This window comes from Oenanthe melanoleuca, chromosome 1A, assembly GCF_029582105.1.
Source record: "Oenanthe melanoleuca isolate GR-GAL-2019-014 chromosome 1A, OMel1.0, whole genome shotgun sequence".
In the NCBI taxonomy this organism is placed as follows: domain Eukaryota; kingdom Metazoa; phylum Chordata; class Aves; order Passeriformes; family Muscicapidae; genus Oenanthe; species Oenanthe melanoleuca.
The window spans coordinates 30,732,319-30,745,694 of record NC_079334.1 but is presented as its reverse complement, the minus strand read 5'-3'; the positions used below and the strand labels follow the sequence as shown (position 1 = coordinate 30,745,694).

Genomic DNA, 13,376 nt, shown 5'->3' with positions numbered 1-13,376 from the left:
ACAAAAAAAACCTCAAGGTTCTAGCAAATATGAAGAAAATGAGTAAAAAGTAGGTGAACCGTAAATTTAAGAAGAGTTGCTATATTTGTAGTCAGTCATTGTGCAAGACAAAGGTTTGGCTCACACAGTGCTGCTCAGAGTACAAGTACTAAATGAAGCAAATGTCTGTCAAGTTTCTTGGCTCTGAGTGACTGCTGATCATGAGGAGAATGTTCAGTTCTGTATCAGTGAGTCTATAATTATATTGACTAAATTAGCCACTGTAAGTAATGAGTAGCACTTCCAGGCTGCATATGGATGCATCCCCTGATGAAACCTCGATGCAGGGAAACCCAAGCCAGAAAAGAAACACTGGTTTTGTTGGTCAATCCCCTGTTCTAAATGGTCAGGGAAAGGGGATACCCTCTTGCATGTTGTCACTGATCCACCTAGCCATTATTAGATCCTAATCTTTACACCCACAAAACCATATGCTTTATACAGCTGCAGGAGGCAAAGCATAAGGCTTGAAGAAGTGTAGCTTTGAGGCCTGAAAGTCTACCACTCTCAAGTATTACAGAAAGACAAAATGGGTAAGGTGGACCCACCACACCAGGTTGTCCAGTCCCACTTCAATTCTTCATGCTCAATCATTTTTATTATATTTCTAGTTTCTTTGGCCTAAGCAAACATAGCAGTGGTACTGAGGGGGTCTTCAAAAGATTAAGGATGACAAAAATCACAAGAATTCAGGTTGGAAGAGACATTTGGATGTCCAACTACCCTGTTTATGCAGAGCCATTTGACACTGGCTGCTCAGGATCTTGTCCAGTTGGCATTTGAATATCTCCAAGAACGGAGATTCACCTGGGATGCTCTGGGACGTGTGTGCCAGTGCTCTGTCACCCTCACAGTAAAAAGTGTCTCCTGATGTTCAGAGGGAACCTCACATGTTTTGATTTGTGCCCATTGCCTCTAGTTCTGTCACAGGGCACCACCAAAAGAAAAGATCTTTTCTCTGTCCTCTTTATACCTTTTTTTCTGGTACTTATATATACTGATGAGATCCCCTCCAAGCCTTCTCCTTCTCAGGCTGAACAAGTCTTCAAGTCTTTTGTCACGGGAGAGATGCTCCATTCCATTAATCATCCTTGTGGCCCCTCACTGGACTCTCTCCAGTATACTCATGCTGTCATTCTTGATAGCCAGAAATGGACACAACACTTCAGGCAGGTCTTACCAGTGGCTTAGGATCTCCTCATAGCACTTCCTGCTATGCCAGAGGGTAAACATGCTAATCATCATTTTGTAATCAATTTAGTATCTTGCAAAAATACTTGCAATGTTTTATTAATACTGTGGAATGACAAGAACAGGCAACTGTTTTTAAAAAGCCTGAAAAAACCCCAAAAAACACACGTGTGTTGGTGGTGGCTAAAATATGTGATTTAAAACCTATTTGTTTCAGTTTATCCCTTAATCCAATGGACTTTCATTGATGGAAGTAGAAAAACTCAGTAGATTTGCAGAAACATACAATGGGTTGGGTTGAAAGGATGTTTTAAGGGTCACTCAGTCTGAACCTCCTGCCACAGGAAGAAACATCATTCAATAGATCAGACTGCCCAGAGAAGTTCTGGATCTTCCACAGTCTTAAAAGCATCCAGGGCCAAGTTAGATTTGGCTTTGATCAACCTCTTTCAGTTTTTCTCCATACTTAACGTAAAGAACTTCCTTATGTTCAGTCTGAATCTATTCTCTCTCCATTTACAAATGTTGTCCCATGTTTCATCACTACAGACCTTGCTAGAAATTCTTGGTATCCTTCTCATAAGCCCTGTTTATATAGTGGAAGATGCAATGAATTCTCCCCAGAGTCTTCTTTTCTCCAAGCTGAACAACTCCAGCTCTCCCAGCTCCTCTCCATGGAAGAGGTGCTCCAGCCCTTCTATGATCTTTGTGGCCCTCTTCTGTACCCATTCTAACAGGTCCATATCTTTCCTTGTTCTGGGCACCCACTCCAAGTGGGAGTCTCATAAGAGCAGAGTAGAGGGGCAAAATAACATCCCTCGACCTACCTGCCACACTTCTTTTTATGCAGGATGCAATTGGCTTTCTAGGCTGGAAATAAACATTTAGTCAATACAAAACCTGTACAGGAAATCAAAAAAGTCAATTTGAGCTCTATAATTCTCAAGAATCTGAGATTCTATACTGACAAATTTTGGCCACAGCAGTGCAAAGGTTTAAATATTAAGGGAATGCATACATTGACATTGGTCAGAGAAGCATTAGTCAGAGGGCCAAAGTGGTTTCACATTGCAGAAAGAGGATGTTGCTTTTTGTAGTCTATAACTTTAAAAAAGGTGAAATCAGGTGAACCAAAAAGAGAAAATAGTTTTTCCCTCATAACCCAGCACCAATTTGTTTGTACCCAAAAACCTGACTACAGAGAAATATGACCACTTTAGAAAGCATTCCCATTAGTAAACCCCCAGCCAATTTCTCTCTGAAGAGACCAATATATTTTAGGACATCTTTATACTTAGCTAGAGCTTACATGTTTTTCTCTGACAATAGTCACTTAAGGAAATGTACAAGAACTAATGGTTGCTCCTAATGTGTGCCAAAGGCTCTTCCCTGTCACAGTCTGCAAATGACTAGTGCAATCACAAATCTTTACTCAGGGAAAGAGACCACATCAGATATCTTCAAACTGTCTTTCTTTATACTGTCCTTCATAGAATAATTTTATTCATTGATTTTAAGATTTAAGTAGTAGTAAAGTAGACCTGTAGGTAAGGAAGACAGACCAGCATAAGAGAACTTATACCAAATAACCTGCTAAAAGTATAATTTTGTGATCTAAGCAAAGACTTTAAAAGTGACATCAAAACATTGAAAGAATGAGGAAGAATATCTTCTCTGAATAATTTTTCTTATGGTGTATAAGGTCAAAATCAGGCAGTCTATTTTAGTCAGCAAATGTAAGTATTAGACCACATAAAACACAGGTGGTTAGTGAGCAATAATTCTTGCCTGTTTTAGATGCCCTGTCTGTATCAATTATGTGTCTTTGAGTGATTATTAAGGAAGGTTGTGTGCTGAACATAGACCCCCCACACTACCTGTGGGGCAGTCTGTGTTTTACATTACTGTCCTAGCTCCCAGTTATCCAGATTCAAAGTAGCACACAGTGGAACACAGCCTTTCCTCCAGCTGGGATGAAGGATGCAGAGACTGAGGGATGCAGAGTCTCTCCATCCACAGTGGACAGAGGACACAGCCATGATGTGCACCCAAAGCCTATGGTGTGCACCAGGGAATGCATCTGTCACATAGCATGTTGTTTGGATCATAATTACCCTGGTTCTGCAGCCAACTCTGAATTGCCTGTATGTTTTGTATTAAGTAGCCCCTGGATAAACTAAAAAATAATCCAGAATTTGCCATTAATCACAGTACTACAGCTGTAAATCTTCTTGACTTCCTACATAACCAGCATACTATATTCATGTATTCCTGTGATTGCACAGTATCCCAGATTCAACTGGCTGGGTGAGATGATGTTTGTGTCTGCTGGTGAGTGTTTGTCATATGATCCCATAAATGAAACTATGTAGGTTTCTGCTCCTTCAGACTGAAGTTTGCCTAAAGCTCAGGAGTTTAACATGTGATTTAATTTCAAGATTCCTGTAATCTCATTTAAATAAAAGAACACAACTGATTAAAAGCTATTACTTCAAATGCATACAGTCCTTGACATGTACTATGGAGCATATTATATATGACCAAAAAATTAATTAATTAAATGTGTAATAAAAAAATAAAGAATATTAAAAATAAGCTATCTAGTGCAACGAAATAACTGAAAATAAGTAAAGCTGTGCCAAGAAGAAGATTGATTCCAGTACAAATGCATGGATTTTTAGTCTCTGAATCCATCTGGACAAATGGAGCAGGTGGAACCTAGTCAATTAGCTCCTCTTATCTGTGTGATCAAGTATGGTTGTTCAGGTAAATGATGATCCAGTTGTCTGTCACAATCCTTTGTGACTCTTGAATTTCTGAAACTCTTAGCAAAGTCACATTTCTTTTAGTGTAGATCTCCTGGAGCTCAGAGAAACTACTGTAGTGCCAGGTTGAAACACTGCAAGACTCAGAAGTGAATTTACTGCAGGTGTGGAAGAAACAGGTCCCTTCTTTCTGTGTCTGTCACAGGAAGGAAGTTAACAAGCCTTATGAGGATTTTTGGTCTGCTTATTCTCTACTTCTAACTTAGCAGCCACTTAAAGGTCTCTATAAGTTATAAGGGAGAAATAATTACCCAACTGGGAGCAAAACACATAACTTCTAGAAATTTTTGGGTAAACCAAACAAAGAAATTAAACTTTTTAGATAACCACAATCTTCAGAAATTTTATTTTTCTGGAATGATTTCAATGAATTACTGGTACTTCTGAGAACCTGTAGGAAAGGATTTGATAGATAGCCTACTTCAATGTCTTACTAAATCATAGTCCTGCAAGCTAAATTAGTACATAGGAAAGACTAACTGTAAAAAATTATAAAGATATACTAGAGCACAGATGAAATGTTTAGCATGTTTCTGGACATACTTTCCAGGCTGTGTCCTCATAACACAATGCCCATGAAATGTAGTGCTTCTATGGTTCCTCCTATATGGCTGTTCTAAAACCTGCAAATTTCCAGCTGCTTCCCAGCACCCTTATGGAGGAGGGCAAGTCCATTTTCCCATGGTATCCTCAACTGATGAAAGTTGTCAGAGCTTTAGTAACACAGTTTTAATGTCCATACACTTAAAAAAACTGTTTTCTTGAGAAAATAGGCTCACTCTTCCCCGCAGAACAACTTCTGAGTGTAGTGGCAGACACCAGCCTTAGACATCTGAAGGACAATTCTCTAGTGCCAATTAAAGCAGCCCAGATTAAGACATCTCTCACTCACTGTGCTCTGTGTTGGGGGAACCAGGAGACAGTGAGAAAACAGCTCTCCTGGTATGCTAGTGACAATGTTTGACTCTATCAAGTTGGCACGAGACAGTATTTGTTTGTCCTGCAGGGAGAAGAATGGCTTAATTTTTACAAGCATATGGAGAGATAAAAAGAAATCTGAGTATAAATCACATAAGTAGTTAATTAATTAGGGGACACAAGCCCATAGGAAATCAACCACTGTTTCCAGGGATCATTAATGTGCTTAGATGTTGCTGTGTTTTTTTAGCTCCCCATGGTTCTATGAGAATTAAAAGATGAAATAATGAAGCAAGATGTTATAATTCCTACTGTTCTTTACACATTGGTTACAGCAATCATGAGAACTGTGGCATTAAATAAGCTTCTTGATACTTTTGGAGCTACTGGGCACAATAATATTCAGATATGCCTTCAGAGAGGGATAAAAACCAGGCAATGCCCTAAATATTCTAATGTTATTAACTTGAGAAGGACTCTTCCCAGGTAATTTTTATAGTACCTAAAGAGGATTTTATAGGTTCAAAATGAAAACAAACTAGATACTACACATTTTAGGAATTGGATTTTTAAATAAAATGAGGATTTGGAAGTAAGCCATTCTTCTTCAAAAGTGATGCAGTGTTTCTAAAGTATTTTGATAAAAATTGAAAATTGTGTTTTGCTAACATAGTAATGCATGGTAAGTTTAAAAGCCATGTACAGCTGCTTTTGTTAAGTTCAACTTTACCTTCTTGAGATGTAGCTAAGCCTCCTTTCAGTTTAATATGTGACTGAAACTGACATTCTAGAAACTAGATCAAAATAAAATGCTACTTTTTCCTAGATAAAAAAAAACCAAAAAAACAAAAAAACCCCCACAAATATTAAAATAAAAATAAAAGAAAAAAACAAACAAAAAATCCAAAAAAACAATCCAAGCCTATTAAAATCTTCCACCACTGAAAATCATTACCTCTTTGTGCTGTTATTTTCTGCCTAGTTTCTGAAATATAAGATCCAGATGTCTGTTCTCCCTTCTAACAGAAAACTGAGTAACTGAGAGAATGACTTCAACACACCCCTTGTCAGTGCTACAGACCATTAGCAATACTATAAATAACATGATCAAATCCCAAATTGCAGATTCAGTTGTAAAAGTGACTACATTTCATGCTGATCCAGAGGGGCAGCAGCATTAGCTGCAATCATCAAGGAATGTGACATCTCCACAGTATTTTCTACAGCTCACTGGACTGGTGACAGGACAATTGTTAAAAATTAATGGGGACCATGAGATGTGGATAAGTACAGCTTGGAAACTATGAAAGCTGTACTTCTCATTTGTGAGTAATAATGTAATATTATTCTATGATGATATATTGTAAGAGATTATGTTTCTTTCTGGAAACACTCTTCTGAATCTTTGATTTTTGATCACATTATTTTGTTAAATTTATAGGAAAAGAAATGTTGTTTTATATTGCTTTCTTTCTTGAAAGTCCTCCTAATCTTCTTTATGCTTTATAGTCCTTTACTTCTCAATTAGTTAACATGGTAAGAAAGTAAAGATCCTAAAATCCAAAGTTTATTAAGAGATTGATTGTGGTAGTTAAGAAAAAATTCTAAGCTGTATCCAGTAATTCCCAGCTACACATCTGGATTTAAAAGCCATAACACAAGTTTGTTTGAAATCTTATTCTTTTACATGCCTGTATTTTTAAACTGCAAGAAACTACTTCAACAAAATCATAGGCCCAACAAAGGATTTATTAAATACACTGGGCTGGTTTTTTGCAGAAACTAAGTCCAGAGTTCATCTATTGCAGAAATCAGTAACTGTGACTACTGTGTGCCACAAATAATGAGTATAATTATTTGTTTATTCATTAATTATTTATGTTACTTGTGGGATTGAATGCTACTCAAATCTAAGAGGCCTTAATTAGACAATATTTAAAAGTCAGGAAGCTTGACACATAATTGAAAGTATTTGAGCAGGTTGTCCATATGGGGTGAATTTTCCCCTCCAGAGTGATCCAGCTCATCTATCTGAAATAAATATCTTAGTGATGAGATAAATTCTTTTTTGGAGATGCCTCTTTCTCTCCACAGATTAGAAGAGGAAACTTCCTGGATAAAAATAGCCAAAACTGTTATCACTAAACCAAGGATTGACTCAATGCATTCACAATGTCACACTTGTGTGGAAAACACAAATTATGGAAACAAAAAGCACCATGCTATATGTAGCCAAAAGCTCTAGACTAAAGTTGCAAAACTGCTTTAAAATCTGAGTTGTTAAAACCTTGACCATAATCATCTCCTAGCACAATTTTTATTAGGTATCAGGACATCCACTGGTCTTCATTTAAGATTCAAAACAAAAGAGAGAAGGAAAAAGTTGTATCTGTACTGTGTGGTCTACATTACTGTTCCTTTCATCATCCAGACAGGCATCTTACTGGGGGACATCCACAATATGTTCTTTCCAAAGGAAAACAATGACTTGGAGGGACAGATGCAGATCTGCATCTCACTTCTGCTTTAGAAATACTCTCTGTAATACCTGTTGCCTTTCAATTTGGTAAGAGAAAAATTTAAAAGAAAAAAAATCTCCTCATAACTATGACCACCCCATAGATGATGAAAAGGATTGGTGGGATTTTTTTTTTTTGTTGTTTTTTGTTTATTTGGTTTTTGTTGTTGTTGCTATTTTGTTTTTTACCTTGGGTAGTGTAATATAAGGGTAAAAATCTAAGGGAACAAAATAAACTCTCAGGTCTCGTCTGGCACACTTACACATAAAGTACCTTACTGATGAACAAGGAGGATTCTTGCAGCACAAGATTTTAAGACTGTTTTTATAATTTGGAAGATCCTAGAGGAGTGTCCTTGTAATCTGTCTTAGACCAAAAATCTAACCCAAGGATCAAAGCTTGGAGCATGAAAAAACTCCTCTGTCTCCTGTACTTATCGCAAATGGATACAAAAATAATGTGCTATTGCAATACTACTTGAATTTGTATCTTTCTAGGGCTAATTTTGCTTTCCCAGTTAAAGAGGAAGAAGGATTCATTTCAATTTGTGCTTTTACTACTAGTTGTATGGTTACCTGATGTTAATATCGTATTTCTGCTTAGCTGGCACCTTTATTAATTCTAAGAAATACTAAATACATTGAATTTTTTGCAAAAAATATGTAAAAAACCAAAAACTGCTTTTGTCACTTTTCTCAGAATTACCTGACAAGAGAAGAGAGTATTTTGTGTAGGAGGAATGACTCAAATCTTCATTGTAAGGGCTGTTACCTGATGTCATTGTCAAAATGTCTGTGTTGACTCATTCACAGAGAATGAGACAAACAAAATGGCCTATGCATAAAATCAAGCAACCTCATGCTAATTCTTCCTTTAATAAAGCACTCCATTGATGCAATATGGAAACTACAGAGTAAAACCAAGTAGAAGACTAGAGGGACATTTTTCCAAAACACTGTTCAATCTGCTAGGCAGTCCTTGGGCTAGCATTACCACAGTTACCTTTATTATTTTAAGGGAGGGAAAAAAAGAACACAGCAGTTTTTATTTAAAAGTAGTTTTTCTACGTATTTTTTCTGATAAATTTAGTTTTTGATTGAAAATAAAACATCCTCCATATTTTCTTTCCTTAAAATGGTGTACCAGAAAATATTTCTCTTTCTCTTCCTTATGAAAGGTTGAACCAAAGAAGAAAGTTATTTCCTATAAGAAGCTGATTGCTATCTGTTTGGATTATCATGTCATTAAGTTTCCTTGGCTTGCTTAATTCCATGATTACTATCTAATACAAAAATTTGCATTGGTACATAAAAGGACACACTTATTAAAAAGTCTTTGAATGCTTTGGATCACAACATTGTGAGAGTGTAACAAGTCAGCCTCAAATCTATGTTATATGCATCACACTTTATTTTAGCAGAAATAACAGATAATTTGTTTATATTTAAATTCTGCTAAGCTGAGTAGGAACAGAAGTATTGGGAGATCTGACATATAGCCTAGAACCATGCATTGATAATGGACATGGACCTATGCAATGGGTAGGTATGTAACCAAGGGAGAGGTGAAAACACTTTTTCTTTAAATTAAAAAGTATTAAAAGCATGGCTGCAAGACTAGCATAAGACAAATTCAAGTTTAATAATGATCTAGGCAAGAAGGGTAGAGTAGTAAAAAGTTAAATACTCCTCTCCCTATGGGCCATGGTCAACTCACACTGCAAAATTTGCTAGTAAAAAGACAGGAAAGAATAATAATGGTTTCACTTTAACAAAAATATGTTCTTCTAACACCATCCATAATATAGATATGTCATTTAATAAAAGCCTGGGACTGTTTGTCACATTATTATCCAGAGGTGGATTAACAATGGTAAGTACCAAGAACAGCATAGACAAGACTGAACTAGTAAAAAGCACAAAAGTGTGATGCAGCTGAGAAGCCCTACTGTCTTAAGTGGTGTTTGAAATGAAAATAACTATTATTCTTCTAACAGTGACTAGAGCAGAGATAGTCATAGCTAGACTGAATGACAATATATCTCAATTTTGCAAGTACTTATAATACTCACTACATATGTCATTATTTGAAACTTTGTATTGTAGAATCATGGATTGTAGAATCATTAATTACTGAAATAAAGATAGAGGGTTCTTAAGTGACCTAGTGAATTCTAATCACTATAAAGTAAATGTCATCAAGCTTTTAAATTAACTGGAATCTGCTATTTATTATTTCCTATTAGGTACACTACTTGACTAGTTAAACTGGTTATTGGATTCTTCATACATTAGCCCCTGAACTCCTTCAGTCAATTAGATTCTTTATTGAATCTGATTTGTCAATGTCAGTGTCACTTCTAATCTCTTAAATCCACATGGGTTCAGAAGCTTTAAAATGTACTTATTCAGTTGCAAAACTAGAAGTTAAGCAGACAGAATCCTTACCCTCTCCCTCCTCTCTCTGCACAAGCCACAAACCTGCCAATAATGCAAAATATATACACAATTGTATATATACACTTATGTAGCTACAGAATTAGATGCTTTTAAAGATGAGCTACAGAGCATAAACAGGAAAAATATATATAAACAAAAAACTCTGTTGGGTGTTTTGCTACCAGCATGCTGTATATTGAACACTTTTATCTTTGACTCAGTTTCTTAGCACTTTAGATTACAGAAATTAGCAGACCAAAGTAACTATAACTAATTCCAGAACTGGAAACTTTAAAATCTTGGTAATATTCTTCACAGCTTTTGATTGTTATCTGCAAAACTATTCCAGAACATTGTCAAACCTGTTACAACACTAAATTCCTTCTTCTTAAATCTCAGTTTCTTTGTTCATCAACAAAAGCTAGATTTCAAAGGAAAAACACAAGTGTTAAAGGAAAAGAAATGAAATATAGAAGTATTAAATGACTGATCTGTGCAATGTTATTATCAGCCTAATAACTCTTTAGCTCACCTGAAGAGCAATACAAACATGAAGGCTATTTATTTCCATATTGCAAAGTAGAGTTTGCCAGACACAGACTTCTTCTTCCTTTAAAACCATCCCTTTTCTAAAAGATATCTTCTTTGCCACTAAAAATCCGCTTTTTACATATTATAGGCAGCTAAGCCTCTGAACTACGAAGACAATTCCCCTCCCAGGTTAGGCGCATCACCTTTATTCTGAAAGAGAAGGCAGACCCGACTCTTACCAGACACAGGGAAAACAATTGCTTCGGCTGGATCCAGCAGCGCCGTGTGCGAGCAGGCAGCCTGAGCGCCGCCTGGGCCTCACAGAGAAGCGGGGTGCTCGGCTCTGTCGGCGGAGCAGGCAGCATCCCTCCCTCCCTCCATCCCTGCGTGCGGCGGGCTGGGCGCGGCGCTGCCGCCCGGCTGGCGCTCCCCGGGATGATGTCAGGCGCGGCCCCGGGCGCGCATCGCCTTGCGCACCTGGACCGGCCCTTAACCCTAAACTGCCGGCTGGAAGGTGCCTCGGAGCACTGCATGCATACACACAGGTGGCGCCTTCCTAATTTTTCCACCTTTTTTTTTTTTTTTTTTTTTTCTTTTCCCTCGTAGGAAATTATATTCTACGAGAAGCTCCTGCTTTGGGGACCAGGCTGCTTGTTGTGGCTTAGCTACTTTAATGTAGCAATTAAATGAATTCTAAAAACTAATTTGCCTAAATTATTAAACAAGACCCTCAGGTAACTGCATTTTCATCATCTGTTTGCTAAATGACAGTAATCATCAAAATATTGTACAGGAGAGGTATTAAAGGAAAGGTTAATGCATGCAGCACCTGGAGAACTCAGATTTTTAATGATTTTGCATTGTGTCCCCTTAAGGCATGAGATTAATAAAGGCACATGCTGGAAAAAGGGTGTAAATTCAAGAATATTGAGCTATTGCAATGTTAGGTTGATTCTTGTATCTTTTTAGGTATTTAAGACTAACAGGAAAAGTAGAGAGATGCACAAATGTACATGCAGAGTTATTCTTTGAATGCTAAGTAGCAGCCCAGATATTCTGTAGTAAATGAGGCATGAAACACATTGTATGATGTATGGACACACACGATGTAGGACATCAAATATACGATGTCCTAAATACAGTGACACAAAGTATTTAGCTATGTTACAGGCAGTATCATAAATCATGAGAACTTTAAAATTAGTCCAAATCAGTCAATATGCTTTTTCCATAAATTAATATTTTGATCTCTCACCTTTAAGTGGCAAAAAAATCCTATTACTCTACAGAAAAATGCAAAAAAAATGTCTTATCACATGTTGTATTTGTATCTTTTCTTCTGTGCCAACTTTTTTTTTAATCTTGGGAAATGAATGCTTTCTTTAAATGGATAGGAACCTGATCCCAAATGTATTTACACTAAATGATATAACACACTAGTTTATCTATGGACTGCTATCCAACCCTCAAAAAAAAAAAAAAATTGTTGCACAGTTTGTTCTCTGAGGGGAAAACAAGACCAAAGAACCAACTACACCAAGCAGAAAAAAAAAAAAAAAAAAACAAAAAAACCCAGGAAAAAAGAAATATCATTAAACATGGTTTAACTTAATCTAAAATATATGTAAGATAAGATTTCCAGAATAAACTTGATAAAGAGCTCTGTTATTTTTCTGTGGTTCTTTCACAAAGTTTTAGAGACTCAGGAGATTAAATCCCTGGAATTTAATAGACACCAGTTTTGTGTGGGGATCTGGAGGCTAACTTATTAGTCAAAACACTCTTTAGGCCAAAATGAAAGCCTTTATTCAGTTATTTCTGCTCAGAAAACATGGTAGTTCAAATGGAAATAGCTATAAAATATATTCATTACAATGCAAAGTGACAAAACTTAATTTCAGGTCAGAAAAAACTAAATTGGAAATCAGGAATGTCAGATTTGCTATTGTATGATTAATGATAAAGATAAGATGTAGCATCATGAGTTGTAAAGAAAAGAACTATTGATGAGATAAAGTATGCTTAGATGTATCATATACAAAAGTTATATTCTCCTGAATATTTAATGGTATATATACTGTAGACCAAACTGACACATTGTTGCCAAAACTTTATTACACTGATTGATTCAGTATGAAAAATACTTGGATTTCCCATATCTAATTAATCTTAAAACCATGAATTAAAGTTCTATGCATTTTTATTCATATATAGAGTACACTTTATAGCTTTAAAGAGAGTATCACTCACTAATTACCTGCTAGACCATCTTTAATGGTAGAGTGCCATACTTTTACAAAACTCTCAGCATTCATAAAGTTTGTTATTCTTCAGTGATAATAGAGAACCTATGCTTCATGAACTAAGCAGTAACTTTGAAAATGTAATTAGAAAGTATAGTATCAATGCTAATTTGGATTATTAGTGTGGAATACTTTTTAGTAAATGACCCATAAAATTTGACATTTTCTGCAGTAATATATGATTAATGAATGTATTGAAATTGAACTATTTATTCATTTACTGATAAATTATTAATTTTTCCATGCTCCTTGTTTCAAAAACTATCTATCGCCAGTATTTTTAAAACTATGCAAGAATTTGGAGATCCAGGCTAAACAAAGTAACAGCTGTAGATAACAGAGCACTTCCATAATCCTAATTAAGTCACACAACATTTTTCACACTTTCACATGCTTTCACACATGGCTTATCACCAGTTCAAAACACAAATAATGAAAATCCATGACAGGATTTAAATTACACCTTTAAATATGCAATAATAGCAAGTCACTTAGAAAAAAAGCTGTAAGGCCATTTCTTTAAAAGAAAAATCTTTTCAATAAAATAAACATAGGTTACAAGCACTCAGAGCATGACTGTGTGTGAAATCCAGGAACACAGAATTGATACAC

At 36.1% G+C, this 13,376-nt stretch overlaps 1 protein-coding gene across 2 annotated transcripts in view; it reads right to left on the bottom strand.

Moving 5' to 3' along the window:
- Positions 1 to 13,376, bottom strand: part of MGAT4C (MGAT4 family member C) — a 302,954-nt gene that overhangs the window by 107,632 nt on the left and 181,946 nt on the right. Inside the window, exon 1 of one of the 2 annotated variants that reach the window (XM_056515971.1) lies at positions 10,701 to 10,890. The exons of the other annotated variant lie outside the window; for it this stretch is intronic. The gene's annotated coding sequence lies outside the window, so the exon portion shown is untranslated. Of the gene's footprint in view, positions 1 to 10,700; positions 10,891 to 13,376 lie in introns of those variants that run through there. 2 annotated transcript variants of the gene reach the window in all.